General features: G+C 38.5%; 1 protein-coding gene and 1 long non-coding RNA gene across 3 annotated transcripts in view; both read right to left on the bottom strand.

Annotated features, from left to right (window-relative positions):
• LOC126461650 (parkin coregulated gene protein homolog) overlaps positions 1-24,792 on the bottom strand; it is a 95,543-nt gene that overhangs the window by 28,845 nt on the left and 41,906 nt on the right. The gene's annotated exons all lie outside the window — the stretch shown is intronic.
• Positions 1,289-4,288, bottom strand: LOC126461677 (uncharacterized). Its single transcript, XR_007585950.1, has 3 exons — positions 4,154-4,288; positions 3,737-4,066; positions 1,289-3,645 (listed from the first exon to the last, which is right to left on the bottom strand). It is a non-coding gene; the product is annotated as an uncharacterized LOC126461677 (long non-coding RNA).

The following is a 24,792-nucleotide window of genomic DNA, read 5'->3' as shown; positions in this document are numbered from 1 at the left end:
TTCTAAAACATGCAAAAGCTGCTTCAAAAGACAAGGACCTTAACTTTTGCTTCTTTGTACATACATAAAACTATAACACGTCACAAAAGATAGTGCAGAGAGGATTACAAATGGTAGCATCCACACCCACAACATACAGAGGAAGACTGACATACGAAGCAATTCCCACTGACTGACAATGCTTGAAAAAGAATCCCAGTACTCAGGTATCAAATTACTAAGAAGTCCGCTTAAAAACTGCTTGGCAATGTACATGATTCTAAGTCTTCAAAGAACCTCAAAGACTATTTGGTGAAAAAGGAATTTTACATTGAAGAGTACTTATCACATTAAATTTGTATAATCTCTTAATTAAAATTAATGATGTTAGAATTTAAGAAAAATGGTTAGGAACTCTGTAATAAAGAATGTTTACTATTTTTGATGTGTCCTACATTACATGTATTGTTCTGGCATATCGACAAGCGCCGGCATGAAGATGAAGAACGCAAGAGCAGAGAAGGCTGTGAGACGACATCAGCCAATAGCCCACTGACTAGGACCGCACCACGAAAGGAGCGGCCTCTATATGAAGAGAATATAAGTGCTGCTCCTGCCAGCCTTGGGGGACTAGAAGACAAGACACTAACAGAGAGAGAGGCCTAGATGAGCAGTGATATTAACGATAGCAGTGACTTATGAGCGAGTGTGAATGCTTACATGGACATCTTATTTAGTGAAGGACACTGACTGTTTGCATATCACCCATCGCTTGTGACAACTCATTATAAATTAAAAGTTAAGTATTGTCAATCTTCTTTATTGTAATAAAAACTATTGATGTGATTTGCTAGAATTGTTGTATAGCTATCCAAGAAGCCAGCACCCTTTAGGCACCCTGTAAGAGATGAGCGGGCAGGACCCCACATGTACATTCACTGTACATCACGTAATCCTACAGGATCAAATCAAATTACATTCAGTTCAAGATATTTCCACATGTCTCAGCTATCTTGAAGAAATGCAGCACAGTTGAGAGATACTCACTAAAGTTGTGTGGAAACAGATTATAGGGGAATAGGAAAGAAAACTCAAACAGAATGAATATTACATATAAAATTTATTATAAAACAAATTGTTTTTTCATACAATGGTTTTTCGTGTATTTACATTGTTATAACATTCACAATACATTTTTTAAGCATTTTTACCAACACAATAAAATCAAATTATGAGGATCAAGACAAAATTTTTCCACCAAAAAAGAGAGATAATCAAGTTATAATTAACTGTTGTTGTTGTTGTGGTCTTCAGTCCGAAGACTGGTTTGATGCAACTCTACATGCTACTCTTTCCGGTGCAAGCCTCTTCACCCCTGAATAACTACTGCAACTTATGTATTTCAGAATTTGCTTACTGTATTCATCTCTTGATCTCCTATGATTTTTATCCTCCACACGTCCCTCAAAAACTAAACTGGTGATCCCTCGATGTTTAAAAATGTGTGCTATAAGCCAATCCCTTCTTTTGGTCAAGTTTGTCACAAACCTCGTCTCCCAAACCCTATTCAGTACTTTCTCATTAGTTACGTGACTGACCAATCTAACCTTTAGCATTCTTCTGTAGCACCACATTTCAAAAGCTTCTATTCTCTTTTTATCTAAACTGTTTATCATCCATGTCTCACTTCCATTCGTGGCTACATTCCTGACAAATACTTTCACAAAAAGAGTCCCTAATACTTAAATCTATACTCTATGTTAACAGATTTCTCTTCTTCAGAAACACTTTCCTTGCCATTGCCAGTCTACATTTTATATCCTCTCAACTTTGGCCATCATCGGTTCTTTTGCTGACCAAATAACAAAGCTCATCTGCTACTGTAAGTGTCTAATTTCCTAATCTGATTCCCTTGGCATCACCTGATTTAATTTGAATACATTCCATTATCTTTGTTTTACTTTTGTTGATGTTCATCTTATATTCTCTTTTCAAAGCACTGCCCATTCCATTCAACTGCTCTTCCAACTCCTTTGCTGTCTCTGACAGAACTACAATGTCATTGGCATCTCAAAGTTTTTATTTATTCTCCCTGAACTTCACTTCCTACTCCAAACTTTTGGTTGGTTTCCTTTACTGCTTCTTCAATGTACAAATTGAATAACATCACAGATTGGCTACAACCCTTTTTCACTCCCTTCTCAACCACTGCTTCCCTTTCATGACCCTTGACTCTTATTACTGCTGTCTGGTTTCTGTACAAGTTGTCAATAGCCTTTCACTCCCTGTATTTTACCCCTGCTACCCTCAGAATTTCCAGTCAACATTTTCAAAAGCTTTCTCTAAGTCTACTAATGTTATTAATGTGGCTTTGCCTTTCCTTACCTTTATCTTCTAAGATAAGTTCCTACAAATCTTTAGAATCCAAACTGATTTCCCTGAAGTCATCTTCCATTCATGTGAAAAGAATTTGTGTTAGTATTTTGCACTGGTGACTTATTAAAGTGATAGTTCAGTAATATTCACACCTGTCAGGACCTGCTTTCTTTGGAATTGAAATTATTACATTCATTGAAGTCTGAGGGTATTTTGCCTGTCTCATACATTTTGCACATGAGATGGAAGAGTTTTGTCATGGCTGACTCTCCCAAGACTACAAATAATTCTAATGAAATGTCGTCTACTCCTGAGGCCTTGTTTAGACTTTGGTCTTTCAGTATTCTGTCAAATGCTTCTTGCAGTATCATATCTCCTATCTCATCTTCATCTATATCAACTCCTCTTTCTATAATACTGTTTCAAGCTCATCTCCCTCATATAGACCTCTATATACTCATTCCACCTTTCAGCTTTCCCTTCTTTGCTTAGGACTGGTTTATCTTCTGAGCTCTTGATATTCATACAGCTGCTTCTCTTTTCCCAAAAGACCTCTTCAATTTTCCTGTAGTCAGTATCTATCCTAGTGAAATATGCTTCTAAATCATTACATTTGTCCTCCAGCCATTCCCGCTTAGCAATTTTGCAACTCTAGTGAATCTAATTCTTTAAACGTTTGTATTCCCTTTTGCCTACTTCATTTCCTGCAATTTTAAATTTCTCCTTTCATCATATTTCATCTCTTAAAGCTACCCATTCATCTTGTACTGTATTGCTTTCCCGAGCTCTACTCAACTGTTGCCTGATGCTCTCTCTGAAGGTCTCCACAATCTCTGGTTCTTTCAACTTATTCAGGTCCCATCCCCTTAAGTTCCTACCCTTTTATGTTTTCTTCAGCGTTAATCTACAGTTCATAACCAATCCAGGACTTACACTCTATTGGTGAAAACCAGGAGACATGTGGCACAAATTGTCTGAGATTTTTGAACCCATCATGAGTGACTATTATGCCTCTACATATTCGATTTTTAAAAGCTGAATTCTCACAAACCCCTTCTAGACTGCTGTCACTGATTTTAACATGCTCTTTGTGGCTGGCTCACCTGTTACTTATAAATGTATACAAAGTCTTGCTCTACTGATATTAAGCTGAGGTTGACAACGATGATGACAAGGTTGTCTGCAAAGTTCAGCAGTTCTTTTCCTTCTGTTGCTGCTCAATCGGTCCACTTCTCAATTATAGAAGGACTGCAGATTCTCTTTATTGTTTTATCAGGAAGACAGCAGATTCTGTAATATTAAATGAGAAAATATGTATTCATAGGTATGACAAACAGAATGTTTACAGGATAGTGCGCATATGAATAGCACGAATATTTACATTTATTTCCTCGAATTTCCGATTCACATCTGATTCTTTTTAGTGCAGAAAAAACTCTACTGTTTCTTTTTTGCAGATTCTTTTCCAGGTGTTCAAAAGGGATGTTTGTAGCTCCAAGAAAAAAGTAAGAATAATGTACAGCTCCAAGGATAAAGCAAGAATGGCTTACGTGAGATGTGCCTGGACTTTTTATACTCAGCAAAAAATTGTGGTTTTTATAACCTGCAAAAAATTGTGGAGGTGGGATTCCCGCAGAAATTTTTTTGCTGAAATCAGAGCTCATGTGTACTGCAGAAGAAACTACACAGGCTCAGTACCAGACTGTAGATTCTGTAACAGTACAGAAAAAAACATTTATAGATATGGCATTCTGAATGTTTAAATGATATCTTGTATAAGAATAAGACGAATACTTACTCTTTTCTCAAATTTCTGGCAACCCAACTGTTTTTTCAGTGCAGAAAAAATTCCACTACTTCTTTTTTTCACAGTTATTTTCCAGGAATCCAAAACAGTGTTCACAGCTCTGAGGATAAAGCAGGAATAACTTCTGCAAGTTGGAGTCTCTGCTTTTTACACCATCCAAATACTTCCGAGAGAACGTTACTAATGCTGCAGGGCCTTATCTTGTATGTGTTCAATCAGGAGGGCCAGAGATTATGAATCATTAAATAAGGAAAAACAATTATTCATGATATGACAAAAAAATGTGTTATAGATATCACAAACAGAATGGTAAAATGATGGACTAGATAAGTGAGTAGAATACTTACACCTTTTTATATGTGGAATTTCTAACTCTGCTCTCTCAAATCACAACTGATCCCCTCAGGATGTTGTTGACTTTCCCCAACAGCTCAGTAACAACTGAAAGCTTTTTAAGTGAGTCTTTCCTGCCTTTATACCAAAACCTCCTTTGCTAAGTCAACAGAGATTTCTTATCTTTAGAGCTGGATCAGAGCATATTCCCAGGACATCCAGTGTCCCACAAACACAATGAATGAGCAGAAAGAAAAAAAATTGAGAAAGTTGTTTTTTGAGTTTATCAAGACAGCCACAAGTAGCAATCAGTATCCCCCCTCCCGCCCCCTCTCCTCTAAGAGACAGGAAACAGCAATTTGAGTCTTTTTCCCTCACAGGTTTCTTTTGATAAGGCTTATCTTCAGATCATAGAAATCTCCAGCCTTTATAAACCAATGACGTGTTCTGCATTAAATTTAAGTTGTTTATAACATTAACATAATTTGTATTTACAAACCACAATGAAATTCAATGCCACATGAAGAATTACAGGGAAAGACAGCAACTGCACAAAGTTATGTACCACATGTGTTGCATGACATCAAGAGAATCATGAAATTTCCTGTCTCTTGCACAGATCCCACTCTTTAAATCGCCTCTGTAATGCTTCCACACATAGCCACACATTTTGTGTATGACACCAAGCCTGTTTCCTTGTGAAAAGGTAAGACAATGTGGGCCTGTCCTTGAAGATGACTGAAAGTGTTGTACATGATGCCAGAACTTCATGGATAGGCTGATATAGGGTAGCAACAAAATCAAATTTGCAATGGAGCATTGTTTTGAATGTGAATATTACTGCCATTGAGCTTAGCAGACTAAATGTAACCTTTTACAAACTGATTGCAGCAGGAATGTTAATTTTAGATGTTTCCATGACTTTTCTCTTTTCTCAATTCCACGCTTCAGATCTTCCTACCTGAGACAAATCTGAGAAAGTACCAGGTCCTTCTACACCTAAGATAATGATGCTAAACATACAAATACGGAGGTAATAGATTTTATTATGTAAGAAACTTCTCTGCCCACAATGGTATATTTTAGTTAGCCAACAACATTGTAATATAAATGAAAGGCATTATTGAGTCAACACAACTACAGTTTTTTTTCCACAGTGTAACAACGACATTGATAATAGATATCAGTGAACCGTAGATCAAATGTTGCACACAAAGAACTAGATCCTGTCGCAGGGATAGAATCCTTTTGTACCTTCATTCCCGCCTCCAGCTTGAGAGGGAATTTAATGTACAGTGAATAACAATAATACTTCTGCGCATGCGATCGGTAAGTAGTAGTTCCACCACAGATCATGTTTTTCTTGTGACAAACGGTGACTGTGATTTAAACTGGCATTTATCTGGTAATAAATATGCAACCAGTCATTTTTAAGTGATTGATTGCACATTTATTACCAGATAAGTGACAAGGGTAGATTCCGTCCTCCAACATTATAATCATTCTATGATGATAACAGCAGTTGTAGTACATATATATGGAGTTCATCCCTGGAATATCATCCCACCCATTATCTGTACAGTGGAAAGGGGGCTGACTTCCAATTACATTGTTATCAGAGAGTAATGCAGCAGTCAATGGTCTCTCTCTCACAAGATTTGAATCTGTTGGAGGGCTTTGTATTGAGAACGTTTTTGTGAGTAACACTTTCCTGACAGAGGTATATATGTGCACATATATGGATACTCTGCAAATCATATTTAAGTGCCTGGCTGAGGATTCTTTGAACTATCTTCACAATTCTCTATTATTCCAATCTCATATAACACGCGGAAAGAACGAACACCTATATCTTTCTGTACAAGTTCTGATTTCCCTTATTTTATCATGGTGATCATTTCTCCACCTGTAGGTCAGCTTCAACAAAATATTTTCACATTCCGAAGAGAAAGTTGGTGATTGGAATTTCGTGAGAAGATCCCGCCGCAACAAAAAACGCCTTTGCTTTAATGACATCAATCCCAAATCCTGTATAATTTCAGTGACACTCTCTCCCCTATTTTGCGATAATACAAAATGTGCTGCTCTTTGAACTTAATAGATGTGCTCTGTCAATCCTATCTGGTAAGGATCCCACACTATGCAGCAGTATTCTAAAAGAGGATGGACAAGTGTATTGTAGGCAGTCTCCTTAGTAGATCTGTTATTTTCTCTAAGTGTCCTGCCAATAAAATGCAGTCTATGATTAGAATAGCCTTCCAGACAATATTTTCTATGTGTTCCAATGTAAGTTGTTCAGAATTGTAATTCCTAGGTATTTAGTTGAATTTACGGCCTTTAGATTTGACTGATTTATCATGTAACCGAAGTTTAACTGATTCCTTTTAGCACTCATGTGGATGACCTCACACTTTTCGTAATTTAGAGTAAATTGCCAAGTTTTGCACCATACAGATGTCTTCTCTAAATTGTTTTGCAATTTATTTTGATCTTCTGATGACATGACTAGTCAATAAATGACAGCATCATCTGCAAACAACCTACGACAGCTGCTTAGATTGTCTCCCAAATCATTTATATAGATAAGGAACAGCAAATGGCCTATAACATTACCTTGGGGAATACCAGAAATCACTTCTGTTTCACTCGATGACTTTCTGTCAATTACTACGAAATGTGACCTCTCTGACAGGAAATCATGAATCCAATCACATAACTGAGATGATATTCCATAAGCACACAATTTCACTACAACATGCTTGTGCGGTACAGTGCCAAAAGCCTTCCAGAAATACAGAATCAATCTGAAATCCCTTGTGAACAGCACTCAATGTTTCATGCAAGTAAAGAGCTAGTTGTCTTTCACAAGAATGATGTTTTCTAAATCCATGTTGACTGCGTGTCAATTGACAGTATTCTTCGAATGTAATTCATAATGTTTGAACACAATATATGTTCCAAAATCCTACTGCATATCAATGTTAATGATATGGGCCTGTAATTTAGTGGATTACTCCTACTGCCTTTCTTGAATATTGGTGTGACGTGTGCAACTTTCCAATATTTGGGTACGGATCTTTCATTGAGCGAACGGTTGTATATGATTGTTAAGTATGGAGCTACTGCATCGCCATACTCTGAAAGGAATCTAATTGGGATACATTCTGGACCAGAAGACTTGCTTTTCTTAAGTGATTTAGGTTGCTTCACTAATTCGAGGATATCTACTTTTCTGTTACTGATGTTGGCGGCTTTTCTTGAGTCGAGTTCTTGAATATTTACTTTGTTTTCTTTTGTGAAGGCATTTCAAAAGGCTGTGTTTAGTAACTCTGCATTGGCAGATAGTATCTCCATTGGTATCGTGCAGAGAAGGCACTGACTGTGTCTTGCTGCTAACATACTTCACATATAACCAGAATCTCTTCGGGTTTTCTGCCAGGTTTTGAGACAAAGTTTCGTTGTGGAAACTATTATAAGCATCTCACATTGAAGCCCGCACTAAACTTCGAGCATCTGTAAAAGATTGCCACTCATGGAGATTTTGTGCCTGTTTAAATTAGGCACGTTTGTTTCATTGTTTCTGCAACAGTGTTCCGACCCATTTTGTGTACCAAGGAGGATCAGCTCCATCGTTTGTTAATTTATTTAGTATAAATCTCTTATTTTCTGCTGATACTATTTCTCTGAACTCAAGCCACATCTGGTCTACACTTACATTGTTAATTTGGAAGGAGTGGAGATTGTCTCTTAGGAAGGCATCAAGAGAAATTTTTATCTGATTTTTTGAATAGGTATATTTTTGAAGATTTTGGGGTTACAATATTCATCTCACTATGACAACATTGCGTTCACTAATCCCTATATCTGTTTTGATGCTCATTATTAACTCAGGACTATTTGTTGCCAAGAGATCAAGTGTGTTTTCACAACCGTTTACTATTCACGCGAGGTCCGTGAACTAACTGCTTGAAATAATTTTCAGAGAATGCATTTAGCACAATGTCAGATGATGTTTTATGTGTACCTCTGAAATTAAACATGTATTTTCACCAACATACTGATGGTAATTTAAAGTCACCACCAACTATTATTGTATGAGTCAGATATGTGTTTGAAATCAAATTCAAGTTTTCTTTGAATCTTTCAGCAATTGTATCACGTGAATTGGGAGGTTGGTAAGAGGATCGGATTATTATTTTATTCCAGTTGCCAACAATGACCTCTGCACATACTAACTCACAGGAGTTATCTGCTTCAATTTCACAAGAAGATAAAATACTTCCAACAGCAACAATCACACCACCACCAACTTCGTTTAGCCTATCCTTTGAGAACACTGTTAAGTCCTTCACAAAAATTCTGGCTGAGCTATCTCCGGCTTTAGCCAGCTTTCATTGCCTATAACAATTTGAGCATCAGTGATTTCTGTTAGTGCTTGGAGCTGTGGTACTTTCCCAACACAGCTACAACAATTTACAACTGGTTCCTGTATCTACGTCCTTCCTATGCTCAGTTTGCACCCTTTGTGACTGAAACCCTTTTTGTGTTTTCCTGAGACCCTCTAACTTAAAAAACTGACCAGTCCATGCCACACAGCCCCTGCTACCTGTATAGCCGCCTCCTGCATATAGTGGACTCCTGACCTATTCAGCGGAACCCAAAACCCAACCACCCTTTGGCGCAAGTCGAAGAATCTGCAGCCTACATGGTCGCAGAACTGTCTGAACCTCTGATTCAGAGCCTCCACTTGGCTCTGTATCAGAGGTCCGCAATCGGTCCTATCGACTATGCTACAAATGGTTAGCTCTGCTTTCATCTCGCAAGCAAGACTGGCAGCCCTTACCACTTCTGTTAGCCACTCAAAACCAGAGAGAATATCTTCTGATCCAAAGTGACACACATCATTGGTACTGATGTGAGCCACCACCTGCACTTGGCTGCACCCTGTACTCTTAATGACATCCGGGAGTCTGGAATACACCACCTAACATGCACACGGAGTGCACACTGGCTGTCTTCCTCTTCTTGGCAGCCCATGTCCCTAAGGGGCCTCATAATGTGCCTAATGTTGGAGCTCCCAACTATCAATAATCCCACCCTCTGTGATTGTCAGGGGCTTGCAGGCTGAGAGGATTCCTCTGAAAGAGGACAGGCGATGGCATCTGGCGCAGTGACAGTGTCAGCCACACACATCACCTGGAACCTGTTTGTCAGACTAACCGGGGAGGCCTGAAGCCTTACATGCGGCCCCCTGGAAAGCCTTTCACTACCTGCATATTAGTGGTTATGCCTTAAGTATCAGGTGTTACTGGATCTCTAGCACTTACCATGTGGTTACCACAATACTACATCATGTATGGAAAGGAGAAAACGCAGTCACCATAATATTATGCTGCACAACATTCCACATAGTTTTTATGTTCAAACATAATATTACTATTCCCACTGCAACCCACATATTCTTTAATGATTTTAGTTCATCACTTCGGTGTTGGATAGCAGGGCATAACACAGTACAGTGATACATCGATATATATTTCTGAAAGAATTTGCTTATGATTATCATTTGTTTGTTACATGTTCTTTGATGTTTTGTTGTTTGTTTATCATTGCTTATGTCACTAGTATTATTTGTGTTAGGCTGTTTATCTTTTTAATCAAAATGATATGTGATAATGATGCAAAACTTGAAAAAATGATTGAAGAAGTACTTGATGTTTGATGGTGATGTTTGGTTTTGTGGCGCTCTACTGCATTGTCATCAGCACACGTACAAAGTTCCCATTTTCACACAGTCCAATTTCTCTTTACACAGTCCAATCCAGCCACTGTCTTGACGCATACAAAGTTCCCATTTTTACACAGTCCAGCCACTGCCTCGAATGATGATGATGAAATGATGAGGACAACACAAACAACCAGTCACAGGCAGAGAAAATCCCCAACCCGGCCGCGAAGAAGTACTTGCTGAAACTATGGACGATGATGATCTTTTTGGATTTAAATAGTGACATTGATTATGAAATGCAAGAAAATAAATGAAGTCCTGGTAAGTCTAACTTCTAAAACAATATGGATCAAAGCAATTCATGTGAAATTTTAAGCGATTGGTTCTGTTATGTCCTGTTTTTCAGAACTTCCACTTACTTTGCACTCGATTCTAAGCCGCAGGCGGCTTTTTGGATTACAAAAACCGGAAAAAAAGTGCGGCTTAGATTCGAGTAAATATGGTATGCATTCTTGCAGTCCAAAACTACATATGCCATGGAAGGGATGATAACTTGGACAACAGTGCTTCTGCAGTGGTGAAGTGATTGCTTGGCATGCTCCATAATAGGGCCACACAGTGTATGTTGACCAGTTCTATATCAGTGTTCAGCTAGTCAAAGAACTGGCTAAAGCCAACATTGATCTTTGGAGACTATGATGCAAAACAGAAAAGGATTCCCCAGTGCTCTCAAAGAGGTAAACCCAAGAAGGGGGAACAAATTTTTGATCGCAAGATGCTGTTCTAGCAATACGATGGAAAGACAAGACCAATGTGTGGGTGGTAAGTACCAGGCTCACGTCCTCAATCCTGCAATTAGCATTTATCTTTTACAGTATAGGGTTTACCAGAGAGGGTGTGGGGGGTATACAAAACACAACTAGTCTGTTACAGTCATAATGGGACGTTTGATACAGTCCTCGAAAAAGGAAGGGGTGGGTTATAAGGAACACATTCAGTGTGTAAGTAAATTATGTAACTTGGCGTCATTTTTTAGGCCAGAAATAATGAATATCTTCGACTTTCAATGAAATAATGAAGACATTCAAGTTTAATATCTTTGAGTTTCTAGGAAATAATGAATATATTTGACTCAAAAATATATAACTATCTGACACCATTTTTACATATTATTTAAATACTATGCTTTGACTGGGTGGAAAAAAAGAAGGGGAGCATACAACTGGTTTGTTTCCATCATCTCTTGCATTTTTAAAAAATACTTTGCTATGATTTGCTGGAGATAAGGAGGGGGGAGGGGGCATTACTTGATATGTTCATCAGAAATAATGTAATTTGACAGCATTTTAATTCTATGCACTGACTGGTTGGAAGTAGAAGGCGTATAAAGCACACAATGTGTCTATTTCCAAGATCTTGCTGTGCTGTAATTGTATGGAGATAAGGAGGCAGTGATGCCACATTCTGAAGAAGAGAGGGAGGAGGGGTATAAGGCACACTATTGGGCTCGGTTTCCATGTAAGCGGGGGAGAGGGTTTCAATTTTTCCATTCATACAATTGTGCAATTTCCGCCTTCTTGGATTTTTCACACTATGATTGGCTACAGATAAGGAGTACTGTGCAGTGATTGGTTGCAGACAGGGGAGGAGAACAGGGTTTTCAATTTTCCACTAACGTATTTGGGCTATTTCTGCCATCTTCAATTTTTAATACCGTGCTATGATTTGTTAAAGACAGAGAGAGGTGAGGGGAGGGGGAAATGTGTGTGTCTTCACACTGATCAAGAAGACATCACTGATAACAGCAATTGACATCACTGATAAGGATAATGATGTCACTAGATAAATGACCTAAGTAACATATCATCACAAACGCCAACAAAGTGTTCCACAATGCCTATAGCACTACTACTTTCATGGTCTCCTTTAAAGAATTTTATTAATTACTTTTCTCTGCTACTGTAGTAGGAGAACGATACTCCAGGTAGTAAATGTTTTGCTTTCAATCTTGAGCCAAGCAATTCAGTAGCACCTTTTGTCAGATTCAGTCAACAAGATAAATAATGTACACACATCAAAAAAAGTTTTGCATCATCTTTGTTTCGAGAGTTCCGGAACCTGCACAGAAAACTGGAATAGAGATCAACATAAACATCCATTTCCCCCCTCTCTATTGCTCATGAAAACCACACATTGCATGTTGTACCACCATACAGTGAGACCTTCAGAGATGGTGGTTCAGATTGCTATACACACTGGTGCCTCTAATACCCAGTAGCACGTCCTCTTGCATTGAAGCATGCCTGTATTCATCGTGGCATACTATCCACAAGTTCATCAAGGCACTGTTGGTACAGTTTATCTTACTCCACAATGGCAATTCGGCATAGATCCCTCAGAGTGTTTAGTGGGTCACGTCATCCATAAACAGCCCTTTTGAATCTATCCCAGCATATTCGATAGGGTTCACATATGGAGAACATGCTGGCCCCTCTAGTCGAGCAATGTCGTTATCCTGGAGGAAGTCATTCACAAGGTGTGAATGATGGGGGACACGAATTGTCGTCCATGAAGATGAATGCCTCGCCAATACACTGCCGATATGGTTGCACTATCAATCTGAGGACGGCATTCATGTATCGTACAGCTGTTACAGTGCCTTCCAAGACCCCCAGTGGCATATGTCGGCCCCACATAATGCCACCCCAAAACAACAGGGAACCTCCACCTTGCTGCACAGTGTGTCTAAGGCATTCAGCCTGATCAGGTTGCCTTCAAACACGTCTCTGACGATTGTTCAGTTGAAGACATATGCGACCGCATCAGCGAAGAGAACATGATGCCAATTCTGAGCGGTCCATCTGACATGTTGTTGGGCCCATCTGTATTGCGCTGCATGGTGACGTGGTTGCAAAGATGGACCTCACCATGGATGTTGGGAGTGAAGTTGAGCATCATGCAGCCTATTGTGCACAGTTTGAGTTATAACAGGATGTCCTGTGGCTGCACGGAAAGCATTATTCAACATGGTGGCATTGCTGTCAGGGTTCCTCCAAGCCATAATCCGTAGGTAGCGGTCATCCACTGCAGTATTAGCCCTTGGGCAGCCTGAGCAAGGCATATCATCGACAGTTCCTGTCTCTCTGTATCTCCTCCATGTCTGAACAACATTGCTTTGGTTCACTAAGAGACACCTGGACACTTCCCATGTTGAGAGCCCTTCCTGGCACAAACTAACAATGCGGATGCGATCGAACCACGGTATTGACCGTCTAGACATGGTTGAACTACAGACAACACGAGATGCGTACCTCCTTCCTGGTGGAATGACTGGAACTGATTGGCTGTCAGGCCCTCTCCATCTAACAGGCGCTGCTCATGTATGGTTGTTTACATAGGGACTGTGCCTGTGACACAATATTCACAGTCAACATCTACCTTCAGGAGTTCTGGAAAACGGGTTGATGCAAAACTTTTTTTGATGTGTGTATTTTGTTTTGACTAAATAATTTTTGTGCATAACCTGCTTCTGGCTTATAGTCACCAGCATCACTACATTCAAGTTCTGATCTGCTCTCCTGTTGCAAATCTTCAAGAATCGTACATGGAACTGGAACAGGGAGAGAATTACTATGTGTTACTGGTCATTCGGCTGAAGAAATGTTAGGGTATTTTATATCATTCTTACTTTTTGCATTATGGCCTTCAACATTAACCATACAAAAATAGCAACCATACAAAACTTTTATAATTCCATCCAAGCCATGGGAAGTGCAAAAGGCATTCATTTCCTCTTCTCATTTTTCCACAGTCTTAGTTTCTCAACACATGTACAACATGCCCTGTGTGGCACCCCACTTTCGTCTCATACACGAAGCCTTATACCAAAGTATGTGTAGTGGACATTTTTCATGAAACTATTAATTTTCTGTTGTGGCAGTAATTTTTAAGTCAATTAAATGATGCTGTCTCTGACTACTAGATAGGAATACCATCTGTGATAATGATGAAAGATATAGAGACCAAAGATGATTATTAATGAGCAATCCAGCAAACACTAATTAATTATTAGCTGTCTGTCTGTCAGTCTGTCTGTGTTGGGAACTCAAAGAGACTACACACCATGCGTACGCCCACCAAGTATGAGTAGCATTGTGACTGTATTACGTAAAGGCCGTATGTATAAATATATTATGGACAGTTAATCCACCTAACAATTTTGGACGAGTGTGAGGACACAAATGTGTCACCAGCTTGTGCGAATTGTTGTTGTCTTGAAAATGTCCCCATCTGTTGACGCAGGAATTGAGAAGTGGCTGCACGATCTGTTACAGCCATGCAGATAAGATGCCTGTCATCTCGACTGCTAGTGATGCGAGGCTGTTGGGATCCAGCACAGCATTCCATATTACCCTCCTGAACCCACCGATTCCATATTCTGCTAATAATCATTGTTATAAACATGAGGTTGTCCTTTTCAAATTCTTTTTCCAAAAATACATACCCTATATTGTCTTTGCTTAGCAATTATCTTGTTACCACAAACATAACAGAATACATTTATGTTGTTCAAACATTCACGGGAACACCATTTCCAAGAAATGACAAAAATAAATTTAACAGCACAAATGTAAACTCATGTTTATAACATGTCAAAAATGAACTAAAGTTTCCCAACTAACAGCCAGACTAGTGTATGGCCAACTACTCCCACTCAACAAAATAACATTTCCCTTACTTGCAATAAAGTTTCTCTCTATGGAATTGAGGTTAAAATGAAAAATTACGTTACCTGATTTGTGAAGAAACTGTATGTGGTGGAAAAAATGAATAACAGATGTGAAAGCAGTGCAAAAAAGTACTTCAGGAGCAACAAAAATTACGCAATAACCAAAATTCATTTTATATAATTAACAGCAACTGAAAATCTACACTAATGGCCATTAAAATTGCTACACCACAAAGATGACGTGCTACAGCCGTGAATTTAACTGACAGGAAGAAGATGCTGTGATACGAAAATGATTAGTTTTTCAGAGCATTCACTGGTGGCGACACCTACAATGTGCTGACATGAGGAAAGTTTCCAACTGATCTCTCATACACAAACAGCAGTTGACCGGCGTTGCCTGGTGAAACATTGTTGTGATGCCTCATGTAAGGAGGAGGAATGCGTACCATCATGTTTCCGACTTTGAAAAAGGTTGGATTGTAGACTATTGCAATTGCAGTTTATCGTTTCGCGACATTGCTGCTTGCGTTGGTCGAGATCCAATGACTGTTAGCAGAATATGGAATCGGTGGGTTCAGGAGGGTAATATGGAATGCTGTGCTGGATCCCAACAGCCTCGCATCACTAGCAGTCGAGATGACAGGCATCTTATCTGCATGGCTGTAACAGATCGTGCAGCCACTTCTCAATTCCTGGGTCAACAGATGGGGACGTTTGCAAGACAACAACAATTCACACGAATAGTTCGACAATGTTTGCAGCAGCATGGACTATCAGCTCGGAGACTATGGCTGCGGTTACCCTTGACACTACATCACAGACAGGAGCGCCTGTAATGGTGTACTCAACGACGAACCTGGATACACGAATAGCAAAACGTCATTTTTTCGGATGAATCCAGGTTCTGTTTACAGCATCATGATGGTCGCATCCGTGTTTGGCGACATCACGGTGAACGCACATTGGAAGCGTGTATTCTACATTGCCATACTGGCATATTACCCGGCGTGATGGTATGGGGTGCCATTGGTTACACGTCTCGGTCACCTCTTGTTCGCATTGACGGCACTTTGAACAGTGGACGTTACATTTCAAATGTGTTATGACCCGTGGCTCTACCCTTCATTCGATCCCTGCGAAACCCTACATTTCAGCAGGATAATGCACGACCGCATTTTGCAGGTCCTGTACGGGCCTTTCTGGATACAGAAAATGTTCAACTGCTGCCCTGTCCAGCACATTGTCCAGATCTCTCATCAATTGAAAACGTCTGGTCAATGGTGGCCGAGCAACTGGCTCGTCACAATACGCCAGTCACTACTCTTGATGAACTGTGGTATCGTGTTGAAGCTGCATGTGCAGCTATACCTGTACACGCCATCCAAGCTCTGTTTGACTCAATACCCAGGCATATCAAGGCCGTTATTACGGCCAGAGGTGGTTGTTCTGGGTACTGATTTCTCAGGATCTATGCACCCAAATTGCGTGAGAATGTAATCACATGTCAGTTCTAGTATAATATATTTGTCCAATGAATACCCGTTTATCATCTGCATTTCTTCTTGGTGTAGCAATTTTAATGGCCAATAGTGTATTTACAACCTACCTCACCCAACATGGAACACTTAATTCTGGTTCAGTTCCATGACAGGACTGTGTTAACACTTTAACACCTGACCTGTTTGTATGACTGCCCTTCAATGGTAAAGTTCATGTTTGCAAGTATTAAGTTGATTAATGTCCAGCAGGAAGGGTGTCAAGGTTTGAAATCAGGTGGGCACTGGTTGAGGTAATGTTCATCAGCAGACAGACTGTGTACATGGGAATGTTGCTTAGAGGGAGGTGGCATCAGTGGCGACAAACAAGATGTGTGGTGAAAGTGGAACAGGCACAAATTTCAGGCAATCTAGGAAATGGTTGGTGTCTTTAATATAGGAGCGGAGTCTCTGTAGGCTGCAGATCTTGATCAACCTAGGTAAAGACATGTTCAGTGTGTGCTCTGAAGCAAGCAACTTGGGATTGGTTGTATGATTGGCTTTGTGAATCTTAGGAAGAAGGTAAAAGGTGGGACTGCATGGTACAGGTCAGCAACGACACTCTACAGATTGAGGTGTTAGTCCTTGTGAGGTGCCTGACATTTTAAAGAGGGACTATTGGCCAGTTTGCATAATGAGGATGTGATCTTGATGGCAGATGCTGAATGTAGAAGTGTCAGATAGCAGGTGTAGACCATCCCTTACATACTTCCATCAGTCAGGTACCACAGTGGTATATACCTTGTTCACTGAGAGGATACTGATGGGAACATCAGTTATTACGCAGTGAAATGCTTGGAATTCAGCAGAGTTCAGGTTAGGGTCATGTTGTAGGGATCTGAGAAAGGGTGGTGAAGCAATGCTGGATTTAGAATTTCTTGGAAAGCTTGTTATTGGTGATTTTGAGGTTGTGGTAATGGAGTAAGTTAGGGAATGGGTTCTAACTGTTCACCAGAGTGTTCAATGTAGGTTTCCTTTTGGTGTTGCAAAGTGATACTTCTGGCTGCATAGCATTTGAGACAAAGTAGGCCCTGTCCTGGAATTTTTAAGCCTTTTCCCCCTGGTTTGGTTTAGATACACTGATGACATCTTTGCAGTATGGACTCATGGTGAGGCTGACCTGTTGAAATTTTTGGAATCTTTAAATACATTCTCCCATTTAAAATTCACATGATCCTATTCCAAATCTTGACCCCACTTTCCTTGAGGTTGACTTTATCCTCACTCATGGCACCATTCATATTTAAGCTACAAACAAAGGAAAGTGCTTACATTTTCACAGTTGCCATCATTTTCATGTCAAACATTGCCTCCCCCTCCCCCCCCCCCCCCCATACAGCCTTGGCATTCATGGGAAATGTATCTGTTCAGATGCAGACTCTTTACAGCAGTAGACCATAATTTTCACTTCAGCCTTCACTGAACATAAGTATCCCACCAACCCATCTCAAAAGCAGATTATCCAAGCCATCACATCCACTCTTAGTATTTCTGGTCCCTCCAAATATCAACTTAGGAGTACACCTCTTGTCGCTCAGTACCATCCTTGTCTTGAATGTATTAATAAAGTACTTCAGCGAGGTTATGACTTCCTAAAACTGTGCTCTGAAATGACAGCCACTCCATCAGACATTTTGCCCTTCACATCTAGAATAGCTTTTAGTCCCCCCTCCACCTGGTCTCCCAACCAATCTCTGCAGTATTATGGTCAGGCCCTACACTGCTTCTGCACCCATTTCCCTCCCCTAAGGCTCCTACCACTGTGACCATTTCTGTTTTAAGACTTGTCCTGCACACTCCTATCTACGTGTACCAGTTTGCAGAGAGAGCCACTTGCGAACGTATGCTGTGTACCATCTACTATATAAACATTTTTGAGTCTTCTACATTAGTATGACTATCACTTAGTTAGCAGATGGGATGAATGTGCTTAGACAGAGGATGTATACTAATAACAAATAATATCCTGTAGCAGAGCACATTCTATAACATGCCAGTTGTGACCTTGGTGCCTCTTTCACCACATGTGCCATCTCTGTTCTCCCTCCTGATACTAGCTTTTAGAACTCCACAGGTGGGAACTGGCATTACAAAATGTGATTGGTTCTCACCAACCCCCTGACCTAAATTACATTAATTTCTGTGGTGCCAGCTTTTTTCCCAGCAACTATAACTTTTCTTTGCTCCCTTTTATTTTTCTGTATCTTTTATTTTCTGATCTGTATATTCCCCACCAACCTTTTGTTGATTCTTGCATGGTGTTTTTTTCCATTTTTTAAGTAATCACTGTCTTCCTTATTACCCCACATTCCACCTTCAAGTTCTCAGGTTTTCAAATCTTATCTGGTACAGGCTCCAACAATTAGTTTTTACTTGCCATATAGAGCAGTGTGTCTCCTGTGACGTGGGGTCTATAGTGACTTTTCTGTAACTCTTCCCATTTACTAAACTTCACAAGTCCTTTTCCTTCATCTCTCTTCCTTTCCCTTCAATCCTTCTGTCAGAAGAATAAGCTTCTGACTCTGACAGCTTGTGCATTTCCATAGCTTTTTTATGTGTTTCCTCCTGCCTCTACTTGGTGAGAATATATATGCATATCACGTGCTCAAAGGACAGATGTCCAGCTAAATGACATCATCACAATGATTGCTGGTGTTATCAAATCAACATCTATGGAATGGCTGGCAGTACCAAGCTGCATTTCACCATTTCACCCCCTTAACTACTACACACAAAAACACTAACAAATGAGTACTAAAAGATGACGACTAATAAAAATTTACCAGTCCATCAACATATTGATAATGCAAATCATAACTGACTCTGCTCTAGGTGACCACCATCATTAACAGCAAGAGTCACTGTGGAAGATGAGTTCAACCTTACTAATGCATGGATTCAAGAATGGTCTGCACAATGATATAATAATAGGCTGTGTATCATTCAAACACCACTAGACTATGACTTGCCATGCAAAACATAATCTATGTTAAACAGAATTAGAACCCAGCATGGCAGATGTGCACAATTTTTACACAAATAAGGTTAACAACTATCTCCACTTTGTGACTGCGTAGAACTGACCATTAGACATTTGACACAAGAATGCCCAATAAAATCTAACAATGGTAGACCAGAAACTAGCCTGCTGGTGACTCCAAAGCTGATGGATTTCACATGTGCTCTAGAAGTCTGTCTATAAAATTTTATATAATATATATATTGTGTTATACACCCTATGTATGTAACCCATACAATAAATAAATAAATACGGTATCCCATGGCACCTGATTCCTTTTAAAGTAATAGTTATTGTAATAGTCATCCATAAAGGGGAATATAGGTTGAAATGTGTTAATATAATGAACTGCTAATCCTTAATGTGATGGGTATTGGGTCTTTAAAGATATATAGGTTATGAATGAACTTCCATAAACATCTTAATTTTTAACCTTTTCCGGCTGCAGACAAAGTGAAGCTGCAACTATCAGTTTCATTCATATTTGTTCTGGTTTGTTTTTATGATTAAGCATTTGTTTATCTTGAGTAACTCTTACATTAATAGTATAAATGTCAGGCATGATTCTCTTATCCGAAGCGTGTGTATATCTAAGAGAATAATGTGAGAAAATGTACAAGGTGCACTCAAATATTGATGGGAATTTTGTAATTTCACTCAATTTTTGCTGTTACGTCAAGAAACATGACTCAGTGGTATTTGTACATTAGCCATATGAGATATTTAGTCTGCTGTTAACTGTCAAAAAGTTTACATTTATTTACACAGATCTAATGATTATTTATTTTGTATAACAATCCAAGTTTTAGAAAAGTTAAATACTGTTTTTGGTGAGGCTACTATGAGTAAAACAAGGGTTTATTACTCAGATAAGCATTCAGAAGGAGACCATGAAGACAGGGAAGATAACAAGCACCCTGAATGTCTTGTTTATGAATAATTGGGAAGTCAACATAAGAGAAATGTTGGCAATGTTGAAATATTAATAGGCTCAATCCATGAACTGTTTTTGGATGTTTTGCATATGAAATATGTGACAGCAAAATTTGTTCCAAAAGTGACTACAGGTTGACTGAGGTTGAATTTTAGAACTCTGGCTAACTGAGAGTGGCTTTTACACAATTTTAACATCTATCTCAATGTACTCCTTACACCTGATTTTGAATTCTCCACATATAAACAGAAAGCACATGAGAAAAAAGTAGCAGTCTATATCATTTATTTATATTATAAATTCATGTGACAATGCTTGAGAGACCTTACTGCACATTATTGAGAATGTTGTGAGACAAAGAATTCCATTTAGTGAAAAAATATATTTTCATTACTTTTTTTAGGTAGCAGCTTAATCCAATCTCTCTCTCTCTCTCTCCTTTTTTTTTTTTACTTGTTTTCTTCAGTGAATTTATATATGACCTAAGTTTTTTTCTTTTTGTATCATGTACTATTTTATTACAATATTCTTTTATTATAAACTAAAAAAATAGGATAAAACATGTAATTTGAATGAAGAGTGCTTTACTATTTCGATATGAACAAAGATTTACCGATTTATATACATGAAAAAAATCTCTTTCTACATACGAACTGTGTATCCATTAGCTTATTTTTTTTTTTTTTCTTTTTCCTTAAAGCATCTAACACAGCTTTTTCTCCAATGAATTGCCTATTCATTATCTTGGCTGACTTTACCCTCCCACCAAGTTTATATTACAGCTACCGTTATACTCCAGAATGAATTTTCACTTTGCAGTGATATTTGCACTGATTTGAAACTTTTCCAGGTAGACTAAATTTTTATGTGGGACTAGAACTCAAACCTGGGAACTCTGATTTTTGCAGGTTAATGCTCAACCGGTACAGCACTTGCTCATGAACGGCAAAGGTCTCAGGTTAATGTCCCAGTCTTACATAGTGTTTTAATGTACCAGGAAGGCCATAAAACAGTATTTCAACCATTTGGATGTCTTCATGAAAGTGTTCATCTTGTTTCTCACTGACAGCACCAAAATTTTTCAGAAAAAAGTGTAAAGACAGCTATTCAAAAAGTAAATCTTGAGGCTCATTTAACATATCGCAATTTATCAGAATGCAGACTAGAAAAATGTGAGTCCCTTTTGTTCCCTACAAAGTTGATAATGAACTCTTTGCACTGTACCAAAGATTCCCTCTCTCTTACATAATTTTTGATTTAACACTGGAATCAAAGAACATTATTTGAATGTCAGGCCCAATAACGATGCCCTCTTTTGCACTTTTGATGGATGAGGAAAATTCTCATAGAGATACTTGAAATATTCTCCAAGTTTCAAAAATACTTCAAAGACTTTCTTGCAGGCCTGTTTATTCTGGACCAATATTGATACCTTCCCCTACTAGCCCACTCACATAAGAAACATTACTATGTAGTAAAGTCACTTTACCGGCCAAGGAAAATACATGACACTTTCAAATTGCCAAATATATTCCAAACATGTGTCAAAAAGTTTACTTTATTTAAAAATAAAAGAAGGATTTTGTAATGCACCATTTATACAGAATGGAAAACAGCTACTCATACATAGGTACTGTAGCGCTTTGAGAATTTCGAAGCAACTTCTAGAACCACTCACCCTTCCACCATTTCGAACACCCGATATTTTAGAGGTGAGTGGGAGAAATGAATATGCCCTACTGCACATCACCTATTTGTATGTGCAGGTCAAAAAACAGTTATGAGCAAAAGATGGACTCGGCGGCGGCAGACAAGTACCCGCTGTACAGTCCACAGGGTTTCCGTGTATGGGCAGAAAAGAACAAGAAAAGTTTATATAGTATTCTGTGCTCTTTAGTGTCTGCATTGATTGTAAACAGACTAATGAACAATTGAATATAGATTTTTATGTACATTCATGTATTGGTCTCGCTTGAGACTAGAGACTTACCTTACTTCATGTCTTGGCTGTGAACGTAGCATGATGTTCATAAATTATTTGGTTATCAAACCAATGATATTTGAATATGTGTAAATAAGTCTAATGTTTTAGGACTAAGTTAGCTTGTAAAAGTTGTCTATGGAACTTGAAAATATAAAGTGACTGAACTGAAAAGTAAAGTGATTGAACTGAAAAGTATTCTACGAGTACCCAAATTATTTCAAAGATACAGAAGTAGTTTAATAAATTCCTTTAACAGCTATAGTCTTCACAGAAGAAGCTTTAGGGAGATTGACGTAGCTGACTGCCCAGAGAAGAGGATTGGCTACACACAATGTACAAGTTTACTGACTTGAGAGATGTGTGAGCCTTGCAACCCAATACTACACTGTCTCTTGGGGTCCGAAAAACGTTAAGAGTGCTACTGTTGTGTAATGAAACAGCCTTTAAATTACTTTTACAATAAACTGTAAAACAGTTCACATTCCTCCTGCTTATATTCAATTCCAGATTCATTCACCAAACTGGAAATATTCCCGACCAGCAGACTAAATCACTTTCTTCTCTGAAACATTAAGAAAATATCTGCTCTTCTCTCTTGTATAAATAAATGTTTGTTCCTGCTCCTAACAATTTCTTTTCTTTGAGTGTAGAACCATGTGGCTCAACTTTTTCCTTTTTTAACCCCAAATCTATCTAGTTTAGTTTGTGTCAGAAGCTTTGGTTCTAAATTGTTCAAAATACAATGAACTGGATCCAACTAGGTGTTACTACAAAGATACAGCCTAATATCATCAAAAACTTATTGCAGTTTTAGAATGGGATTTTTTAATTTTTTTTAATTTTGAGGTGAAATTTACACAAACATAAATTTTACATTTTGTAAATACAAAGATATGACATTTTCTAATATTCAACGATAATTTTAGCCAAAATTTCATGTGGCACACATTCACTGTAGTTTAGCTGGTGTTTGTAGGCAAATTGGAGGCTGCTTCCTGGCTTGATAGACCACAAGTGTCCTGTATCAATTTGTTCATGTTGACTTCACCTACATCAATGTGGTACATCGCAAACAGTTACCATTTATACCCTATATACTAACCAGTGCTACCATGGTTAACTGACAGAATGGCAGATCAGATATTTTTGCTTTACAGATATTATTACTTTACTAGCTGACAAACCTGAGATAGCCAAGATACTCATTTTGCCAATTTTCTATTAAAACAGGAAAAAATGAACTGTGCTCTTGGTGCTGTATTGAACAAATTTCATTTCTATGTATTCGTGAAAACGCAAGTGAAATAGTTGTACAAAGAAATATGCATGGTGCACAAATGTATAAGTACAGGTGATTCGCCTGCCTAAAACATGATTTTGTAAACATCTCTATGGCAATGCCTCTTCAGAGCTCTATGGGCGGCTATTGTTTTTGCATAAGCGACTTGCGCTTCGCATTTGAAAGCTATTAAAACCACTGCCAGGTGTCAGGGATTTCTTTAAGCTGACTCAACTGTAGGAGTGTCTTAGTAATAAGAGTACATGTATTAAAATTTCATGTACGATGAGTCATTTTTCGATGTTTATGATGTCGTATCTCTTGAACTATGTACTGTACAGTGGTGTATTTGTGTAGGTACAATCAGTGGCAATGTGGATATTGTCTGCAAAATAAGTTGAAAATAGAGTTTGTAGCAAAGAAGTAATACATTTAAACACCACACATGATGGGGCAGTTTCTCACCCATCTAAGTGTTTATGGCATCATATCTTCTGAATCATGTATGGTACCATGATATAATTTAGTAGGTTCATTTAGAAGCATATGTGGATACTGTCTCTGAAATTTGTTGTGACTAGAGTTAGTAACAAAGAGTTAATAAACTTAAATGTTATGCATGAGTGGCAGTTTTTCATGCATCTCATTGTTTATGATATCCTATCTTCTGAACTGTGATAGAAAGGTAATTGTTACCCCACCAGTGATTGTTGTCAGAGAGTAAGGGATACATGCACCAAGTTTGGTTGAAATCAGTACAGTGGTTTAGGAGGTGGTGTGGTACATACACACACACACACACACACACACACACACACACACACAAAGACATATACACACACTTACACACACGAGTTCGCACGCATGGGTTTTTATAATATGCATGGATTTTTTATTTTTTGTTTGTAACTACTAATACCAATGCTGGGCTCCCTCTGAATCACTGGAATAAAAGACCTGTTTTCCTTTTTTGAGCATTTTCTAAATCTTCACAAAACTAGTTTTACAACCACATCTAGCCACTGTACTAAACATATACACTAAACAGTATCAAAATTAACTGTAAAGAATGAAGAAGAGCTAAAG

Source organism: Schistocerca serialis, chromosome 1 (genome assembly GCF_023864345.2).
Source record: "Schistocerca serialis cubense isolate TAMUIC-IGC-003099 chromosome 1, iqSchSeri2.2, whole genome shotgun sequence".
Classification (NCBI taxonomy): Eukaryota; Metazoa; Arthropoda; class Insecta; order Orthoptera; family Acrididae; genus Schistocerca; species Schistocerca serialis.
Note: the sequence above shows the minus strand (reverse complement) of the source record. Positions and strands in the feature narration are given on the sequence as shown.